This window comes from Scyliorhinus torazame, chromosome X, assembly GCF_047496885.1.
Source record: "Scyliorhinus torazame isolate Kashiwa2021f chromosome X, sScyTor2.1, whole genome shotgun sequence".
In the NCBI taxonomy this organism is placed as follows: Eukaryota; Metazoa; Chordata; class Chondrichthyes; order Carcharhiniformes; family Scyliorhinidae; genus Scyliorhinus; species Scyliorhinus torazame.
In genome coordinates, this window is record NC_092738.1 from 29,365,149 (window position 1) to 29,385,733 (window position 20,585).

Consider the following 20,585-nt stretch of genomic DNA (forward strand, 5'->3'; position numbering starts at 1 on the left):
AAATGTGGGCAATGCAGCAGCCACATTTGTGTAAAGCAAGATAACTGATAATGACCAGATAATGTATTTTTGGTGATGTTCAATAAGGTGCTGCACAAAAGGCTACTTAATGAGGTAAGATCCCATGGTGTTGGGGGTATTCTATTAGCGTGGATAGAGGATTGGCTAACTAATAGACAGTTTGGGTAAGAGGGGCATTTTCAGGATGGCAACCTGTAACTAGAGTGCCACAGGGATCAGTGCTGGGACCACAATTATTTTACAATATATATTAATAACTTGGACAAGGGAAGTAAATGTACTATTGCCAAGTTTGCGGGCGGCACAAAAATAAGTGGGAAGGCAAGTGATGAGGATGCCATAAAGAGACTACAAAAGGATATGGATAGATTAAGTGAGTGGGCAAAAAAAAATAAAAAAAATTGGCAGATGGAATATAATATAGGGTTGCACTTTGGTAAGAATAAGGAGCTGAGTATTTAAATAAAGGAAGACTGCGGCACAGAGGAATTTGGGGCCCTCGTGCATCAACCACAAAAAGCAAGCATGCAAGTTCAGCAGGTAATAGGCAAGGCAAATGGATTTTTGGTCTTTATTGCAAAGGGAATAGAGCAGGCATTGTCAAACTCGGGGGCACGACCCGCGGGTGGGTGTCGGGAGGGTCGCAGAGCCGTCCATTGCAGCGCTCCTGATCGCGCAAATCTGCGCGCAACAGCCACAGCAGCCGGCTGTTTAAAAACGCCGACTGCAAGCGGCCTTCAAAATAGCCACGAACATGTAATAAAAATGCGGCCGCACTGCGCATGCGTGCCAGATCATCGGCGGCATGCCCAAAACTGCGCGTGTGTGTCGATGATCGGGCACGCATGTGCAGTGCGCCCGCTTTTTTTTTTTTAAACGGTTGCAGCTTTTTGTTTTACAAGTTCGGGGAGGTTTTATATCATTTTTATTTTTAAATTTATTTTTATTTTTTAAACAAGTTCGGGGGTGGGGGGGGGGGCTAATATTTGATAAAATTTTACCGGAAAAAAATGCAGAACTTTGGGCAGATGGAGACTCCATACTTTCTGACACTGACACTGGAAGGCTTCACCTTCATCCAACAGGTTCCATTGGAGGAGCGTGTACGAGGGCCAAAGGGACCCAAAACCATTTCCTCCATTTTTGTCAGCAGCAAACAAGGTAAGAAAAAATGGTGGGTCACGCAGGTCAGCCGACGTGGGTCGCAAAGGTCGGCCGGGTTGGGTCCCAAAGGTTGGCCGGTTCGTAAAAATGGGTCCCCGGAAAAAAAGTTTGAAGAACACTGGAATAGAGTATATAATTGGGACGTTTTGCTAAAATAACACGAGACAGGAGTTAGACCACACCCGGAATACTGTGAACAGTTTTGCCCCCCTTGCCTAAGAAAAGATATACTGGCATCGAAGGCAGTCGCGGGAAAGTTCACTATGTGGATCCCAGTTATGGAAGGATTTTCTTATGAGGGGAGGTTTGGTCTGTACTCATTGTAGTTTCGAAGAATGTGAGGCAACCTTATTGATCTAGGGTTCCCAGGGGGCTTCACAGGGTAGATGCTGAGAGGTTGTTTGCCCTTGTGGGAGAGTCTAGGACCAGAGGGCATAATCTCACTTAAGATATTTATGAAGAGAAATATCTCTTGGAGGGGAGTGAATCTATGGGATTCTTTACTGCAGCGGGATGTAGAGGCTGAGTTATTAATATGGTTAAGGCTGAGATAGACAGATTTCTAATCAGTAAGGGAATCAGGGTTATGGGGATAAGGTGGGAAAGTGGAGTTGAGGATTTTATAAATTCAGTCTTAATCTCATTGAATGATGGAGCAAACTCAATGGGCCGAATTGCCTACTTCTGCTCCGACGTCTTATGTTTGAGGGATAAATATTGGCCAAGACACCAGGGATAATTCTGATACTCTTTTAGATAGTGCCATATTTTTCATATCCACCTGAGAGGACAGTTGAAGCCTCGGTTTAATGTTTCATCTGCAAGTTAATATCTCCAATAGTGTGGCATTCCCTCAATAATAATAATAATCGCTTGTCTAAAGTAGGCTTCAATGAAGTTACTGTGAAAAGCCCCTAGTCACCATATTCCGGCACCTGTTCGGGGAGGCCGGTATGGGAATTGAACCCGCGCTGCTGGCCTTGTTCTGCATTACAAGCCAGCTGTTTAGCCCACTGTGCTAAACCAGCCCCTACACTAGAGCATTCAATCTAGATTTTGTGCTCTAATCGAGTGTGACTTAAATCCACAATCTTCATAGGCAAGAGTGCAACCAACTAATGAAGACAAATACGTATAGAGTGTCGACCTAAAAACTGGAATTGAAGTATGTCTCTGAATGTTGGTCTAATTAGCCTAGAATTCTGTTTCACTGGAAGAATGCGCTTGGTTTGGGCCCTGTTATATTGCCACAGGAGATGTGACTAGAATATATAATTCAAAGTCCAAACACATATCCTGCACTATAATTGGCACCAGGGAAAGCCTCCAAATATATATGTAATATATTAAAGACTTACACTTCCGCACACTTACTGTTTGCAAAATCATGTAATCATGTGTTGGATTTTTGTGTCAACTTTTTGCCAGAAATTCCTTTGTAAACTTGTTATTTGCATCTGCACTTTTCTACCAGTTGTGGTGCTGTAGCAACTTGTTCTTGCATTTCACAGTTCTTCAGCTTATATTGCAGAAAAACACCTATGGTCCAACCATTTTTGTTTCCCAAATTTGTTAGTTTTGCTATTTAACTACAAATTATATGAAATCCAAATACTGCATAAAATAAGGACATTAAAGCGCTCCCATAGTATTCACAACTCCCCCAAATGCATTTGAATGACTCTTATGATTTCACTATTTTAACACTTCAAAAGTAATTTGTGAAGTGCTTGGTGATATTTCTCGGAGGTACGAACAGATGGTATTCAAATGTCAGCCCTTTAATATTACCTATTTGGTTATTGTTTTTATATACAAATATATATATAATTCTTTAAAAAAAACAAAATTTAGAGTACCCAATTCATTTTTTCCAATTAAGCTGCAATTTTGCGTGTCCAATCCACCTACGTTGCACATCTTTGGGTTGTGGGGGCGAAACCCACACAAACACGGGGAGAATGTGCAAACTCCGCACGGCCAGTTACCCAGAGTCGGGATTGAACCTGGGACCTTGGCGCCATGAGACTGCAGTGCCAACCACTGTGCCACCTGCTGCCCCTATATAATTCTTGTATATGGTGTACAATTTATGCTCACATATAATAATCTTTATTGTCACAAGTAGGCTTACATTAACACTGCAATGAAGTTACTGTGAAAAGCCCCTAGTCGCCACATTCCGGCGCCTGTTCGGGTACACAGGGAGAATTCAGAATGTCCACATTACCAAACAGCACGTCTTGTGGGAGGAAACTGGGGTACCCGGAGGAAATCCACGCAGATACAGGGAGAACGTGCAGACTCCACACAGACAGTGACCCAAGCCGGGAATCGAACCTGGGGCTGTGAAGCCATAGTGCTAACCACTTTGCTACCGTGCTGCCCATGTCAGAAGGTCATAAGTTAAAGCCCCATTTTTGAGACATAATTTAGGATGACTCTTAAATGCAGTACTGAGGGAGTGATACATTGTTTGAAGTATCATTTGTCTAGGTCCTGTCTGCATCCAAGTGCACAAGGAATAGCTCATGGCACTGACCATAGAAAAAGAGGCCTGGTGCCCTGGCCAATATTTAAACATAAGCATTAAAATATTATCTGATAATTATCATGTTACTATTGTGTATCAGATATTACAAGTTGGCTGCGGTGTTTACTGCATTAATACTTTAGAAGTATTTTATTGGCTATAAAGTACTTTGGGATGTCCTGAATGGTACTAGGATGCCCTGAATGGTAGTATATAAATACAAGTTATTTTACCTAATACATTTATGTCATCGTTTACTAAGTAAATAGTTCTGTGGCGTTCTACTGCAAAGGTTGTCGACACTCGCCCATGTTTCCAGCTCTGGCCTTGTTCTCAAAATGTTGGCTCTGAGCCCTTGCTGTGCCACAGCGCACCCCCCCCCCCCCCCCCCCCATCACCACCACCTCCAATTAGAAACCTTTTGTTTTCTTCCCAACACGTTCCCAGTCCCAACCCAATTCTAAAATTTGCTTCTACCCATCAAAACTGCCGCCACCTTGTAAAATATTCCCAAATTGTAAATTCCCAATCCCGCATGCTGGTGCACACCTTTCCAACCTCAAAACTTTGCTTCACTACAGCTCCCTATTTACAAACTCGGCCCCAACAGGTTCTTTTTTTATGTGTTCACCTGCCGATTCACTTTAAAATTTCATTATCAATTCGCAGTTTTCAATTTTTCTTTTCCCACCTATTTTTCCACCAGGCTCGATCTAACATGTGCAACTCACATTGTATACTCTTGTATCAAAATTATCTTGGTAATATTTTATGTTTATGGGAGCTTGCTCTGTGCTAATTGACACAGGAAGATATTTTATTCCATGCTTGTCAACTAACTCCTTGTAACTTCACAATTCCATTATCACACTGCAGCAGATCACAGAACTGAGAACAACCCAAACCAGTTTATTTTGTTATCATATGAACATACAAAGATGACAGACAAGATAGGACCAGTTGGTCGATCAGGCACCACGAGTGTGGAACAGGCTTGGAGTATTATGATGATGTGAGCTACCACTCAGCAGCCTTGTAAACTAGTGGGGAGAGGCATCAGACCAGAAATAATCCTCTGCCAATAGAGAAAACGTACTCTGGGAAATTGCACCTCCAAAAAATAGTTGAAACCAATCCTGAAGATCAATTTGACTTGTGTGCTTTTTTGGGACTTTGACCTATCTGTGCGCTCACAATTCTATATGATGTGTTCTCTGTTATAACCAAGAACTACTCCAGCTTTTCAAAGCTCCCAGAGAATGAGCACATATCACACAACTCAATAATTAATCCAGAGGCTCGCTATTCTCTTATTACCACCTAACATCCAGTCTATTCTTACTTTTGTGTAGTTTAAATGCTTGACTCCAGTCTTCTCAATAATCTATTACTAGGCACACAATGATTAGGGGAGGCAGCGGCGTAGTGGTATTGTCGCTAGACTAGTAATCCAGAGACAGGCTTGCATCCACCACAGCAAATAATAGATTTTGAAATTTGAATTCAATAAAAAAAATCTGGAGTTAAAAGTCTAAAGATGACCACGAAATGATTGCCATTAAACCCAATCTGGTTCACTAATGCCCTTTAGGGAAAGAAATCTGTTTCCTTACCTGGCCCAGCCCGCGACGCCCACAACCCATGAACGAATTTAAAAAATCAAATCCAACCCTTTCATTATTTTGTATATATGATATCCTTTGACTTGGTTCTGTTCACTGGCTTCTGAACTAATTTCAGAAATATTCAAGAAATACTCATTTAGAGGGTATTTTTCAAATGCTCTCAGGATGTGGGTTAACCCTACCAAGCTCCAGGTTCTCCCTTCACAGTACCACCAAACCACAGAACACATGTCCTGATCCAGCAAACTCCTGCATATCTGCTGCAAAATGCTTGGACTACAACCTCTGTACTGCAAATCAGCAGGTACCTACCTCCACTCTAGTCCATCTTTCTAACTACAATGTGTCCAGCAATCCATGTTGATCTGCTCAAAAACTGATTGTGACTAGACAGGCAGAAAAGCTACTGCTCTTAATCACCAACAACCTGCACAAAACCAACCAACTGAGAACCAACAAATCAGATCCATCACTTTGCTTCTGGTGAGTTTAAAAACTTATATCTAGGTTTTTGAATTTTCCAAAAATTCTTATTAAATTGCACTGTTTATTCTGAGAAAATTCTTGTAATTATAAAATATTTTGAAACTGAAAGATACCAACAGGAATAGAAATCAAGATTAATCACAGAATGAGTACAATTAAGTTAATTTTTGATTAATGTCCAAGATAATTAGTAAGTAAAGGCACTTAACAGAATGGATTATTTTGTTCATAGCTTATAGATGTCCTCTCTTGGCTGCATTTCTAAATTTAAAACCAGGTTCTTTTAAGAACAATGGCATGCTCAAAATGGCTTCTTAACTGCATGTTGGGAAATTGGTCTTTTTTTTTGTTCTGCACTAAATACATTAGGAGCCACCAAGCCAATACTATTGATTACTAGTAGATGTATGTGGATAATCGACTAGTGAGAACACCCAACTGCTCGAAATAATGTTCATCACAATTGTGCCACTATTATGCCATGACATAATCTGATTTTAGCTCAAGGCATCACTGGTAGATTTTGGCATGCTTTTATATGTATTATGTAGCTTTCTGTTCGTTGTTGAAATTAAGTGCCTCTCCTTGAAAGATCTGTAAAGAAAGCTATTCAAAGGAACTAAACTGATTAGTTTGTCTGTTTAATCTTTCCTGAATGGGCTTAAAGTTGCTATATTATTTGGTGAGAGTTCAACTGGTTATTATTGTTTATTTCTGCGAAAGGCTCAGAGAATAAACTTGTTTGGTCATTTAGTCTGTTATGAACATGTCTGGTGTATTGAATCTTGATATGTAATCTCAAAAATAAACCGGTTTGTCAAGAGACACTGCCAGATTTTTTTTCTTTTTTAAAATAAATTTAAGAGTACCCAATTCATTTATTTTCCAATTAAGGGGCAATTTAGCGTGGCCAATCCACCTACCCTGCACATCTTTGGGTTGTGGGGGTGAAACCCACGCAAACATGGGGAGAATGTGCAAACTCCACACGGACATTGACCCGGGGCCGGGATCGAACCCGGGTCCTCAGCGTTGTGAGGCACCAGTGCTAACCACTGCGGCACTGTGCTGCCCTCACTATGCCAGATTACTTTGCGCAAAATATCTCTTTAGTTTACAGGAAATGCATAACATCTTTTGTGTTGGACATGACAAAGTTGTTGCAGATATCTGAATCATTCGCAAAAAAGGAATGATTAACATCACATGCAGGCCAATGGATGGAAATGAATTTAAACCAGCAGAATCAACAGTATTGAAAATGCTATATGAGGGTGTAAATAGGCATGGAAAGCGAGCCGGAATTAGTCTGGCTGTGGAGGGAAAAAGGCGAAGAATCCACATTGCAGTTTGAAGTGCTTAAATTGGAGGTTGCGCAAGTATGAGAAGTCTCAGAGGCAACATAAATAAAGATGAAAAAGAACACGAGTGCGTATTCAAAGCTGATTAGGTGCATGAGCACGTGAAGGCAAATCAATTAGCAACAAATGCAAAATTGCCCTTGGTGTCCAAAAAGGTTAGGTGGTTAAAGCTTTGCACAGGAATACAAGAATTAGGAGTAGGCCATTCAGCCCCTTGAGAATGCTCTGCCATTCAATAAGATCATGGGTGATCGGATTGTGGTCTCAACTCCATTTACCTGTCTGCCTCCATAATCCTTGTCAATCAAAAATCTATCTAACTTCGCCTTGAATATATTCAAATGACCCAGCCTCAACTGCTCTCTGGGGAAGAGAGTTACAGTCTAAGACCCTCAGAGAAAGTAATTCTCCTCATCTTGGTCTTAAATGTGAGACTCCTAGTTTGTAAACTGTGTCCCCTAGTTTGAAACTTCCCCACACGGAGAAATATCCTCTCAACATCCACCCTGTCAGGTCCCCTCACAATATTATGTTTCAAGAAGGTCACCTTTCATTCATTCTTCTGAACTCCAACCTGCTCAACCTTTCCTCATAAGACAAACCCTTCCTCCCAGGAATCAGTTGAGTGAACCTGAACCCTCAACTGCTTCTCCTGCAATTATATCCTTTCTTAAGTCAGGAGACCAAAACTGTACACAATACTTCAGATGTGGTCTAAGGCCCTGCACAGCTGTAGCAACACTTCCCTACTTCTATATTTGATTCCCATTGCCTTCCTAGTTACTTGCAGCATCTGCATACCAACGTTTTGTGATTCAATTACCAGCACACCCAGATCCTTCTGTACCAGAGTTCTGCAGTCTCTCCATTCAAATTATATACTGCTTTTCTATTCCTGCCAAAGTGGACAAGTTCACATTATCCCACATCATACCTTCTGTCATTTTTTTTGCCCACTCATTTAACTTACCTAAATCACTCTGCTCTATGTCCCCTTGACAACTTACTTTCCTATCTATCTTTGTGTCATCGGCAAATTTTCCTTCATCCAAGTGATTGACATGGATTGTAAATAGTTGAAGCCCCAGCACTGATCCCTGTCACACTCCATTAGTTGCATCTTGCCAACCTGAAAAAGACCCATTTATCCCTACTCTCTTACACATACCAATATGTTACCCCCTACACGATGTACTCTTATCTTGTATCTTACCTTTGATATGGCACCTCATCAAATATCTTTTGAGAATCCAAGTACAGCATATCTATAGGTTCCTCTTTATACGTTGCTTATTACTTCCTCAATGAGCTTAATAAATTAGTCAAACATGATTTCTCTTTCACAAAACCATGTTGACTCTGCCTGATTGTATAATGGTTTTTCTAAACATCCTGCTGTTACCTCCTTAGTAATGGATTCTATCATTTCCCATGACAGGCAAACTGCTTTCTTTTGATTACGATCCATGTCCACAGAATCCCTACAGTGCAGAAGGAGGACATTCAGCCTATCGAGTCTGTAATGACCCTCTCAAAGAGCACCTTACCTAGGTCCACTCTCCTGCCCTATCCCCACAACCCCATGGGACATTTGCCTTTGTCAATCGAGGCATAGATTACAAAAGCAGGGAGGTCATGTTGGAGTTGTATAGAACGTTGATGAGGTCACAGCTGGAGTACTGTGTGTAATTATGGTCACCACATTGTAGGAAGGATGTGATTGCACTGGAGGGGGTGCAGAGGAGATTCACCAGGATGTTGCCTGGGATGGAACATTTAAGTTATAAAGAGAGATTGGATAGGCTTGGGTTGTTTTCCCTGGAGCAGAGAAGACTGAGGGGTGACCTGATCAAGGTGTACAAGATTGAGGAGCATGGACAGGGTGGATATGGAGCAGCTGTTCCCCTTAGTTGAAGGGTCGGTTACGAGGGGACACAAGTTCAAGGTGAGGGGCGGGAGGTTCAGGGGGGATTTGAGGAAAAACTATTTTACCCAGAGAGTGGTGACAGTCTGGAATGCACTGTCTGGGAGGGGGGGGTAGAGGCGGGTTGCCTCACATCCTTTAAGAAGTACCCGGATGAGTACTTGGCACATCTTAGCATTCAATGCTATGGGCCAATTGCTGGCAAATGGGATTAGGTAGGCAGGTCAGGGGGGCAGTTCTCCAATATGGAACCCAAGTGTTCGCGCCGTCGCTTTTCACGACGGCCGAACCGGGCACGACAGATTCTGGCCCCCACAGAAGCTGGTTCACGCCGCTCCAGCCCCCTTTCGCGGCGCCAAATGGGCACCGCACCAACCCACGCTTGCGCAGTTGGGCCGCGCCAACATGCGCGGGGGACTTCTTTAGCGCGCCGGCCCCCCGACTCAAGATGGCGTCGGTGTGCAGGGGCCGGGCGCTCCATAAAGTAGACCGGGGGGGGAGGGGAGAAAGAGGCCGGCCCGCCGATCGGTGGGCCCCGATCGCAGGCCAGACCCATTGGAGGCCACCCCCCGACCATCCGCGCAGAGTTCCCGCCGGCAGCGACCAGGGGTGAACAGCGCCGGCGGGACTCTGTCATATCGGCGCTCGGCCCATCCGGGCCGGAGAATCGGCGGCCCCGATTCCAGTGGACCGCAGCCGGCACCGTGCCAAATGTGCCGCCGCAAATGGCACCGATTCTTCGCACTTCGGAGAATCGCGCACCGGTGTCGGGGAGCGCTTACGACGATTCGCCGGCCCGGGGCTCAGAGAATCGCCCCCCAGGTGTTTTTCATGTCTGTGCAGACTCGATGGGCTGAAGGGCCTCTTCTGTGCTGTATTATTCTGTGATTCTGACGAGACATTTCAGCTTTGACGAGTTATTAGACTCGAAACGTGAGCTCTTTTCTCTCCCGACAGATGCTGCCAGACCTGCTGAGATTTTCCAGCATTTTTTCTTTCGAGACATTTCATGTACTCTTTTCTGCGAGACGGAAATTCAGAAACCTCCACGCCCCCCCCCCCCCCCCCCCAAATTATCCACCGGCCGTGCACAAAAAGCAAAGGTACTTTCCAGACACTGCCCGTTTCCCATCCATTGGGATTTAGCTGCTCCATTGGGACTTTAGCCGTCACCCAATGCTACCGCCTTCGGCTGGAAACTCCTAGCGCATCCAGTCAGTCAGCGCGCCAAAAAACACAGTCCCAGGTCGTGCCGCTGTTTCCCGCCTCCTTGCGACAACTCGATTCATTTCCCAATCAAATTAGTTTTCACGAGTCGCGCCAGACTTCGATGCTACTGCAATAGACTTTCCCCATTGGGATTAGTTTGTTATTGTTCGGGTGTGTTGGTTTGGAGCTGACCACAGGTCAGATAACACGTCCCTTCCAGACAGGAATTGCTGCTGTTTTTATGGTGCTGAATGCAGCGTGTTACACAAGGAGTAAAGCACACGTATTAGTCAAAAATATTCATACACTCTACGTTTCATTTTACCAACAAATGCGCAATGAAGTTAAAGATCATATGCACATACCAATATTGGGATAAGATGCCCAAAGACAGTGTCTATCACTCACATTTGATTTCTAACCAGAAAGGCAATTTCCATATCTGTATTCCCGACTAACACATGTGGTGACAAGTAGCTAATGTTTTGGATAACACTTACTGGGCAGGGAGATAAGTTTTTAGGAGCTGTTTCAATTGTTGGACAACACTGCGAGGTGACATTCTGTGGACAAAGAAGTGCAGCAACCCTGACCATCATTTCCCTCCGTAGGAACTTCCTGTACGAAGATTTGAAACAACGAAGCTGTAGAGCCCTTTCAGAATATGACTTTGAGATTGTTTATGGGAGGGAGATAGCAGTTTGGTGTTTTTCCTTGTCCTTGGTGGGTCAGTGGGTCAGCACTCTCACCCCTGAGTCAGGTGATGGGGGTTCAAGACCCACTCCAGGAACTTCATTACAGGAATCTAAGCTGACACTCCAGTGCAGTACTGAGGCAGCGCTTCATTGTTGGAGCTGCTGTTCCCTTGCATGAGACAATCTTCGCTCTCAGGTGTGTTAGACGTTTTAGTTGCTGTGATATGAAGAGTCTAAAGTTCTGTTCCTTTTTCACAAACACACATTTATTTCCTTCCAACAGCCTTTGCACAAAACTCTCACTATACATCACCTGTCAGAGGCCACCTGAAGCCCCTTTACATATCAGTGTCAATTAATGGATACTTAACATAAATGAGACAACTAATTGCAATGTCTCTTAACCCATTACTTAACAGTCTCCCCTTCCTTGGAGAAAAAAAAATTAGGTGAAAACAAAATTTCAAGAAACTCAAAAAACACACACACGATTTCCCCCCCCCCCTTTTTTTTTGTTTGGACGAGAAAGAAAAAAAAAACAGTCACAGAAACAAGCGCCCTTTCTGTGAACTCGCCCCTCTTTGCGTAAAACAGTCTGACAGTTGATAGCTCCTGTCAACCCATTTAATTTTTGTTATTTCCCCTCTGTCCAACGTCTGCTTCAAACTTGCGATGTCTATCCGGAACCTCTTTTCATTGACACTTTTTGTAGAGTGCACATTTTCCCACAGGGATTTATTGTCAATGTGACAGTCAATAGGTATATTACCCAAATCCCCTAATTTCTGTCAATATCAGACTAATATAAAAGGCCATATCCACCGCCTCTACAAGGCTTAACGTCTCAGCAGCCAAAGTGCTTTTTACTACTCTCCTTATTTTCTTTGTTTCCCACACAAGCGGGCAACATTTACCATTGTTCCCCAAAAGGAAAATTATAAAACCTCCTGCGCTTGAAACCCTATCACATAAATTTGCGTAGGACACATCACTATAAACTATGAGTTTCAAGTGCCTACGGTCACCTAAAAAACGGGAACTTCAAAACACACTCCTGCATTTTTAGTTTGGCCAACGCTTTATTTGCTCTTATTATGTCTTCCACTTTGGGATCATTCATTTTTGTACTCAACTCTAAGACATCAAAATTCACGTCCGGTCTAGTCTGTCTACTTAACCAGTTTAGTTGCCCAATTAAACTTCGCAGTTGCACTTTTTCTATCTTTGAAACCATTGCGTCTTTTTGTGAAACTCGGCCACGACTAATTGCTATTGGGCTGATGCTTTCCAAATAAGATTGCTGACGTAAAGTTGCCCCTAACTTAGTCTGTCCAATATATTTAAATGCACCGGGAAGCCTGACTTCCAACCCTGAATTCTTTCCTCAAACCAGAGATTACAATAGCTTCTAAATCCCTAGTCCCACCCCACAAAAAATCATCGACATGCATCATAAAAATGCCAGAAAGATTTCCTTTATAGTGCCAGTAAAACAACTGGCAACAGCCTAACTTTAACAAAACTGACCTTACCGAAAAATACCAGACTCTAGATGCATCATTTAATCCATATGCACATTTGTTCAACTTCCAGAGTACCCCTTCTGTGTTAGCTGCTTCTTTAGGAGGACGGAGAAAAATATATCTCTGGAGCTGATGCCCCTGCAAAAAGGCAGCTTTTATATCTATAGATTTGCATTCCCATGCCTTTGTGGCTAATAGAGCCAAGAAGATCTTTAAAATAACCTTTCCTGCTGTCGGTGAATCTACCCTTAAATCCCGATCTCCTAAGTTTTATTCAAATCCCCTTGCCACAAGACAGGCCTTTGCCTTATAAGTTCCATCGAGAAGAACCTTTTCCTTGCAAATCCATCTGTGGGATAGAGCTCTTTGTCCCCTATCCGGTACTTCCGTGTACACCCCAAATTCACTCCAACTATGCAATTCTAGCTGTTTAGCTTCTTTGATAACTTTTTCATCTAATTTATTTGAAGCCACCAAAATTTCACGTGCATGTGGGCTTCTACTCCTATTAGTATTCATAGTCTTACTCATGTTCCGAGATCTTGATAAACTACGTCCGCTCTCCCGCCTAGTATCTCGTTCTGTACTGCTAGATCTTTCCCTTCTGCTGTGGGATGTCCTTTCAATAGTTCTCGACCTTTTCCTGTGGACCTGTTCACTATCCAATGTACTATCTGAACTGGCACTGCGTTTCTGTGCCCTCCAATTTTGAACTTCGTTTTCCCAATCCATTGTCTTGACACCTTCCCCTGAATGCTGTACATTCAACCAATGTTTATACTTTCCAGTGGCCCCTGCTCTACTAATAACAGTTGCATCCTTCCATTGACTAGACCCTTCAGGCAAGTATGTCACTTTTGTACCAACTTTTGGCAGTTGCCCTTTCAGAAAAATGGCCTGTCCTAATTCATCAGAAGTGTTGTGTTCCTCCACAGAAACCCTGTCTATATCAGTTAATTGGTCCTCATAGTTCTGTAACACATGCGTACCAGATGACTGGTTCCTCGTCATGTCTGTCTGCTCTGTCCAAGTTTGAAAATTTGTAATCTGTACCCATTATCCTTGATGAATGTACCCTAACAGTTTGATTACCATGTTGCAAAATAATTGTTTTGCCATCTATGCCTATGATCTTCCCTGGGCCTTTCCATTCATTAGAATTGTCTCTCTTATAGTATGCCATGCTTCCTTGCTGAAAAACAGCATCTGATGGCCATACGTTATGTCTTAAAGCTCTGCGAATTCTTTCAGAGACTTCTGCTTCCAAAAAAGCTTTTGTACCATGATGTAATGCATTTAAATGTTCAGCAAAACCAGAGCCAATTGTAGTCCCCTCCCAAGCTGGAGGCTGGTCATCCAAAATGGACGGAATTTTAGAATTTCTACCAAACACTAATTGATAAGGACTATAGCCCCCAACCATCTGCAATGAATTCTTTGCATGTACTGCCCATGCAATAGCTGAATTTAGCCTGCAATTTGGTCGATCTGCCAAAATTTTGCAAAGCATGTCATCGATAACAGCATGATTTCTTTCACAGACACCATTACTAAATGGGCTTTCTGCAGCCGTATTCATAACTCTGATATTCATGTTTTCACACATATCCCTAAACACATCATTAGCAAATTCTCCCCCATTGTCCGCAAGGAATTTTGCCGGTGGACCCATTCCTGTCCCTATCCATTTTTCCACAATTTGATCCCGAATTACTCTCTTTTCTTTACTTCGTACAATCGTTGATTGACTAATTCTGGTTGCTAAATCTACAAAATGCAAAATAAATATATTATTTACTTTATCCCAGATCTTAAGGTCCATGGTCACAATGTTGTTAAAATCCCTGGCCAAAGGTAGGGTTACTATCGGTCGTGCTGGTGTCCTTCTGTACTTCCTACAAACTTCACAGCAGTCACTAACCTGTTCTCTCAGTTTAGTATAGTCGTCATCCCTTACCCCTGCATCCTTTAATAAATTTTTCAGCCTCCGAGGAGACGGATGTGCAAATTGCCTGTGCAGTTTTAATACCACAAGCTTTTTAATCAGCTAAAGTCCCATTTTCAACTGCCATTAACACATCCTTAACCACTCTACTTGAAATATTATTTTTCAGTAACGGAATACAATAGTGTCCCGACTGTGTAAATTGTAAGTCCACCGTCTTTCCAAAAACTGTTGCCTTATCCTGTTCCATATCCAGTTTCATGTGTGCTTTCTTCATCGATGGTCTGCTCAGAAGCAAAGGTATCTCACTTGATACAACATCTGTGCTAATGAGATGATTCACTCCGGCAATATTGCAAGGGATCACCACTCTTTTCAGCGACTTCAGAATATTATCATCCCCAAACCTGAAACGTGTGGAACTTTCAAATTCCTTAACCTTGTTACAATTTTCAGCATTCAAAGAGTCCAGGTAACATTTTAACCAGTCAATTTCACACACAGTAGATGTGCAGCCACTGTCCAATACAGCACAGTTGAAGGATTCTGCAACCAACACCCTCATTACCGGCGTAAAACCGCTTGTCAATAGGACAATGCCTTCTTTCTGGTCACTATCTTTTTCCTCTTCTGACTCTTCCATGTCATGTGTTGCTTCAAACACTCTATCATAACGAGTTGGACAGTTGAAAGCATAATGGTATTGATAGTCACATCGAAAACATCGATTTATCATACCCCGTGCATTTCTGGGGTTCATCTTCTAACTGTGTTTCGGGTTTCTGTCTTCATAATTTCCTTGTCTCTGTCTCCTTCTATAGTCTTGAGCCCTGTTCGTAGCCATACGATTTTGCCATCCTGTTAGTAGTGTATCTTCCATATTCTGCCTTATTGCAGGCTGACCTATTTGGGTCATCAGAGCCATCGGAATCGAATGTTTCCCCAGAAACTCTTGTAAAGCATTTGTCATCTGTTCGAATAAGGTATCAGTAAACTGAACTCCTGTCAAAATCAGGAGCCTATCCATGTTGCTCACTCTAGCACAGTCAAGTAATTTAAAGGCCAACACAGACTGTGGAAATTCCAGGATGTGTTTCTGCAGTCTTTTATATAGTCTGCCAAATTCCATTATATGGTCTTCCATGGAGATATCCTCCATTTTCCAGAACTTATCAAAATCCGACTATGCTTCATACGCACTTAACAAGTCATCTTTCTTATAAATCTTATCCATATAATGTAATAAAGTCTCCAGACCTTCTTCTGAGTCTAACTCTTCCAATTCCAGCTCAGAAAGCACTTTGTTTCGGATTTTACTGCCATATGGTAGAGAAAGAGCCAATGCCATACCTTGTTTTCTCTTTCCCAAAGCAGTTACCTTGGTCCACGTAACTACTGCACTTCTCCATTGGTCATACGATTCCCTTTCAGAAAATAAGGGAGGATAGTCATATCCAGCCATCTTTATCCTCTGTTCAGCCATATATCCCTTTTTTTTTCTTTTCTCACTCACTCCTTGGTTTGATCTGGAAAGTTGTATCTTTCAACCCTTCACATTTACACAGCAACCATCCTCTGCTACCAATTGTTAGACGTTTTAGTTGCTGTGAAATGAAGAGTCTAAAGTTCTTGTTCCTTTTCACCAAACACCATTTATTTCATTTCCACAGCCTCTGCACAAAACTCTTAACAACACACCACCTGACAGAGGCCACCTGAAGCCCCTTTACATATCAGTGTCAATTAATGGATACTTAACATAAATGAGACAACTAATTGCAGTGTCTCTTAACCCATTACTTAACAAGGTGGACCTTAAAGTTCCTATGACATTCAAAGAATTATAGAATCCTTACAGTACAGAAGGAGGCCATTTGGCCCATCGAGTCTGCAGCGCCCTTCCAAAAGACCACCCTGTTGCCCCACCCTACCTTTGGACACTAAGGGACAATTTAGGGGTGGCATGATGACAAAATGGTTAGCACTGCTGCCTCATAGTGCCAGGGACCCAGGTTCAATTCTGGCCTAGGGCGACTGTGGAGTTTGCACGTTCTCCCTGTGTCTGCGTGGGTTCCCTCCGGGTGCTCCAGTTTCCTCCCACAGTCCAAAGATGTGCAGGTTAGGGCAGCACAGTGGCGCAGTGGGTTAGCCCTGCTGCCTCATGGTGCCGAGGTCCCAGGTTCGATCCCGGCTCGGGGTCACTGTCCATGTGGAGTTTGCACATTCTCCCTGTGTTTGCCTGGGCTTCGCCCCCACAACCCAAAGATGTGCAGGTTAGGTGGATTGGCCAGGCTAAATTGCCCCTTAATTGAAAATAATTAATTGGGTACTCTAAAATTTAAAAAAAAAGATGTGCAGGTTAGGTGGGGTTCCAGGGATAGGGTGGGGGAGTGGGTCCAGGTGCAGACTTGATGGGCTGAATGGCCTCCTTCTGCACTGTAGGAATTCTATGATTCTATGGTCAATCCACCTAACCGGCGCATTTTTGGACTGTGGGAGGAAACTGGAGCACCGAGAGGAAACCCACACAGACGCGGGGAGAAAGTGCAAACTCCACATGGTCGCCCCAAGGCGGAAGTCGAACCTGAGTCTCTGGTGCTGTGAGGTAGCAGTGCTACCCATTGTGCTACTGTGCAGACATTATTTTGAAGAAGAGCAAGGGGGTTATCTCTTGTGTCCCAGGCCAATATTATTCCTTACTACACATCTCCAAAAAAGATTATCTGGTCATTATTCCATTGTTTGTGGGTCCATATTGTATGCAAATTGGCTGCCTTCTTTTAAGACTTTTTTTACACTTCAAAGTACTTATTTGGTTATAAATTACTTTGGGACATTTTGCCGTCATGAAGGGTGCAGTCGAAATGCTAATTTTTCTTTTTCAAGATTTGATCCAGTGGGTCCAGTTGTCCCCGGGTCACCCAGTCTTTTTTGTTCACGTGCTTTAATGGCAGCGCCTCTACATTTTTAAAGCACCTGGGATTCCCAGCTTTACAAGCTGGAAAAAGGTTTCATCCGTGTTTCCTCCAATGGAAGAATAGTACACTAATGACTTTGTTGGTGCTAGCGTAGGCATCATCAACATTGGCCAGGTTTGTTCGAGAAAAGCTGAAATATAAGTCTAATTATGTCAATATTATGATTGTTAGGGCGGCACGGTGGCGCAATAGTTAGCACTGCTGCCTCACGGCACCAAGGTCCCAGGTTCGATCCCGGCCCCGGGTCACTGTCCGTGTGGAGTTTGCACATTCTCCCCGTGTTTGTGTGGGTTTCGCCCCCACAACCCAAAAATGTGCAGGTTAGGTGGATTGGCCACGCTAAATTGCACCTTAATTGGGAAAAAAATTGAACTGGGTACTCTAAATTTATTTAAAAATTAAGTGTCTCTTGGACTGTCCTTGTGTGTAGGACATCGGGGATATGGGGGTAGGGTGAGAAAGTAGAGCTGAGGTAGATGATCAGCAATAATCTCACTGAATTCCTCAGCAGGCTCGATGCCTGAGAAATCATCAGTCAGCCTTGCAATCGTCACCAGGTCGATGACTGCTTTCAATTTTAAATCATCTCCTTGTGAAAGAGGCGATCCACCTATTTGTTCGAACTTTTGAAGCTTTCGGTGTCTGACTCCAACTTGGTTTTCCGCCATTTCACTGAATGCATTGCCTGGCACTGGAATGTTATTTTCTCTGGCTGTTTTCAGCTTACGATACACACCTTCATGAAGACCTTAACAAAACTTGTCATGGATCCGGTTTACACTGCATTGATGTTTCATCGACGATGTTAGCACGCTTGATTGTTCCTCTGTTGCTCACAACTTTGCAGCAGTGCTCTGTGCGAAGCTTTAAAGGTTTCTGATTTTCTTTTATGGTACAAATCACAAGTAATTTGAAATGTAATTTTCAGAGACAAACAAAGTCTTGCATGCGTGTAAAGATGACAAGTGAGTGTTTCCTCGTTGCCCTCGCCACCCCCTTTGCATTGTTTCAGTTTGTGTGTGAGACATTTTATCAGACACCTAATGTATACTGGGGGGAAGGCGAAATCAGGGTATTGAACTTGATAAGGGCGGCACGGTAGCACAGTGGTTAGCAATGTTGCTTCACCGCTCCAGGGTCCCAGGTTCGATTCCTGGCTTGGGTCACTGACTGTGCGGAGTCTGCAAGATCTCCCCGTGTCTGCGTGGGTTTCCTCCGGATGCTCCAGTTTCCTCCCACAAGTCCTGAAAGACATGCTGTTAGGTAAATTGGACATTCTCAATTCTCCCTTGGTGTACCCGAACAGGTGCCAGAATGTGGCAACTAGGGGATTTTCACAGTAACTTCATTGCAGTGTTAATGTAAGCCTACTTGTGACACTGAAGATTGTTTAATCAGCCACGATCATAATGAATGGCGGAGAAGGCTCGAAGGGCTGAATGGCCGCCTCCTGCTCCTATTTTCTATGTAAGTTTCTATGTACCCCATGTGAGATTTGCACCACACTAGATCATCTTTCAGTTTGGATTCTCCCAGTATCCGACCCAATCCTGTTTGTGTCCATTGTAATAGGGCAATTTCTATTGAAAACAAAATCTCGCCAGTAGAAGCTCCAATTTTCTTTCCATCAACATGGTTGACTGGCAATCTCTCCAGCTCTTAGCGTCGGCCTGTTGAAAGGATTTACAAGTTCATACTCAACCCATTTTGTCGAGAGGGAGGTTTGAGGGGAGAGGAAGGTTTGAGGGGAGAGGAAGGTTTGAGGGGAGAGGAAGGTTTGAGGGGAGAGGGAGGTTTGAGGGGAGGGATGTTTGAGGGGAGGGAGGTTTGAGGGGAGGTTTGAGGGGAGGGATGTTTGAGGGGAGGGGTTTGAGGGGAGGGAGGTTTGAGGGGAGGGAGGTTTGAGGGAGGGGGAGAGGGAGGTTTGAGAGGAGGGGGGAGAGGGAGGTTTGAGGGGGAGGTTTGAGCTGAGGCCGGGATCAGCTGGGAGACAATAACAAGGAGAGCTGGATGCTGGGGGGGCGCCTAGCGGGGGCAGAGGCAGTGAAACCTCTACTCCCACCCTCCCTAGCAACCGCCAGGAGTGATAACACTGACCAGTAGACAGCTTTTATATTAAATCAAACTTTAGTTTGAACACAGAATTAAGCACATTGGGAACAAAGATATAGCTTTACAGTTAGCAGTTACAACATCTTAACTTGCCTCCTGAAACCTGCCTCTACATTCCAATTATGTAACCAATATATTTCAAATACCACTTCTGTATTAGGTTAACAACAAGGTTTTACTTGCGTATCTTGGTACAGAGTTCTTGGAGAGCGAAACCTCTTTTTTTAGGACCAAGTGGAAAACCCTCTGCTCAGCTTAAAGCCCTGGAAGCAACTCCTTTGTCCAGACAGACTTGACCTTTCCCATTATCCACACCAACTTCCCTCAAAGCACACAGCATTCTTTTGTCTCTTGTTACAAGGTGTGCCTTGATTTGTTTAGCCAGACTCAAAGTGACACAATATTACATTCGCTCTCTATCTGCAAACAGGTAAAATGGCTTTTAACATCTATTAGCAAACTACTTCCTCTACAAAAATCACTGATTACCTTTCTTTCAATCACAGCTCCAGCAGACATACTGTCTGTAAGCATTTTGACCTAGGTTTGTAAAAACATTACTGTAAAAATACAAACTATAAAATATGACAATTTTCTTATATTCATCACACATTGCTGTTTGTGGGAGCTAGTTTGCAAATTGGCTGTGGTGTCTCCTACATTACAACAGTGATTGCACTTCAGACTTACTTCATCAGCTGTAAAGCGCTTTAAGATGCCTAGTAGTCATGAAAAGTGCTACATTAAAACATGTCTTGCTTTTCTTTTAAATAACTGAAGCTGTATCAAGATAAATAAGTAGGGAATGTTGAGTAGTTGGTAAGTATGGGTGAACGTATATATGCTGATATAATTTAGAACCAAGCTCAGGTGTTAATTCCGACTTAATATTGCCACATAATTGGGGGTTTAAAAGTAATCTATACTGTCTCATTAATTTGTAATATCCATTTTGTTTTTTGTTCATGATGGCTGAAAGGATAGAGGGTTAAACTAAAATTCTTGGACC

At 43.1% G+C, this 20,585-nt stretch overlaps 1 protein-coding gene across 6 annotated transcripts in view; it reads left to right on the top strand.

The window, feature by feature from the left end:
• Positions 1–20,585, top strand: part of LOC140405462 (zinc finger CCCH domain-containing protein 10-like) — a 160,573-nt gene that overhangs the window by 31,969 nt on the left and 108,019 nt on the right. The window contains exons 3-4 of one of the 6 annotated variants that reach the window (XR_011938619.1): positions 1,107–1,182; positions 4,595–6,656. The exons of 4 other annotated variants lie outside the window; for them this stretch is intronic. The gene's annotated coding sequence lies outside the window, so the exon portion shown is untranslated. Of the gene's footprint in view, positions 1–1,106; positions 6,657–20,585 lie in introns of those variants that run through there. One more of the 6 variants, XR_011938618.1, reaches the window with a different exon arrangement.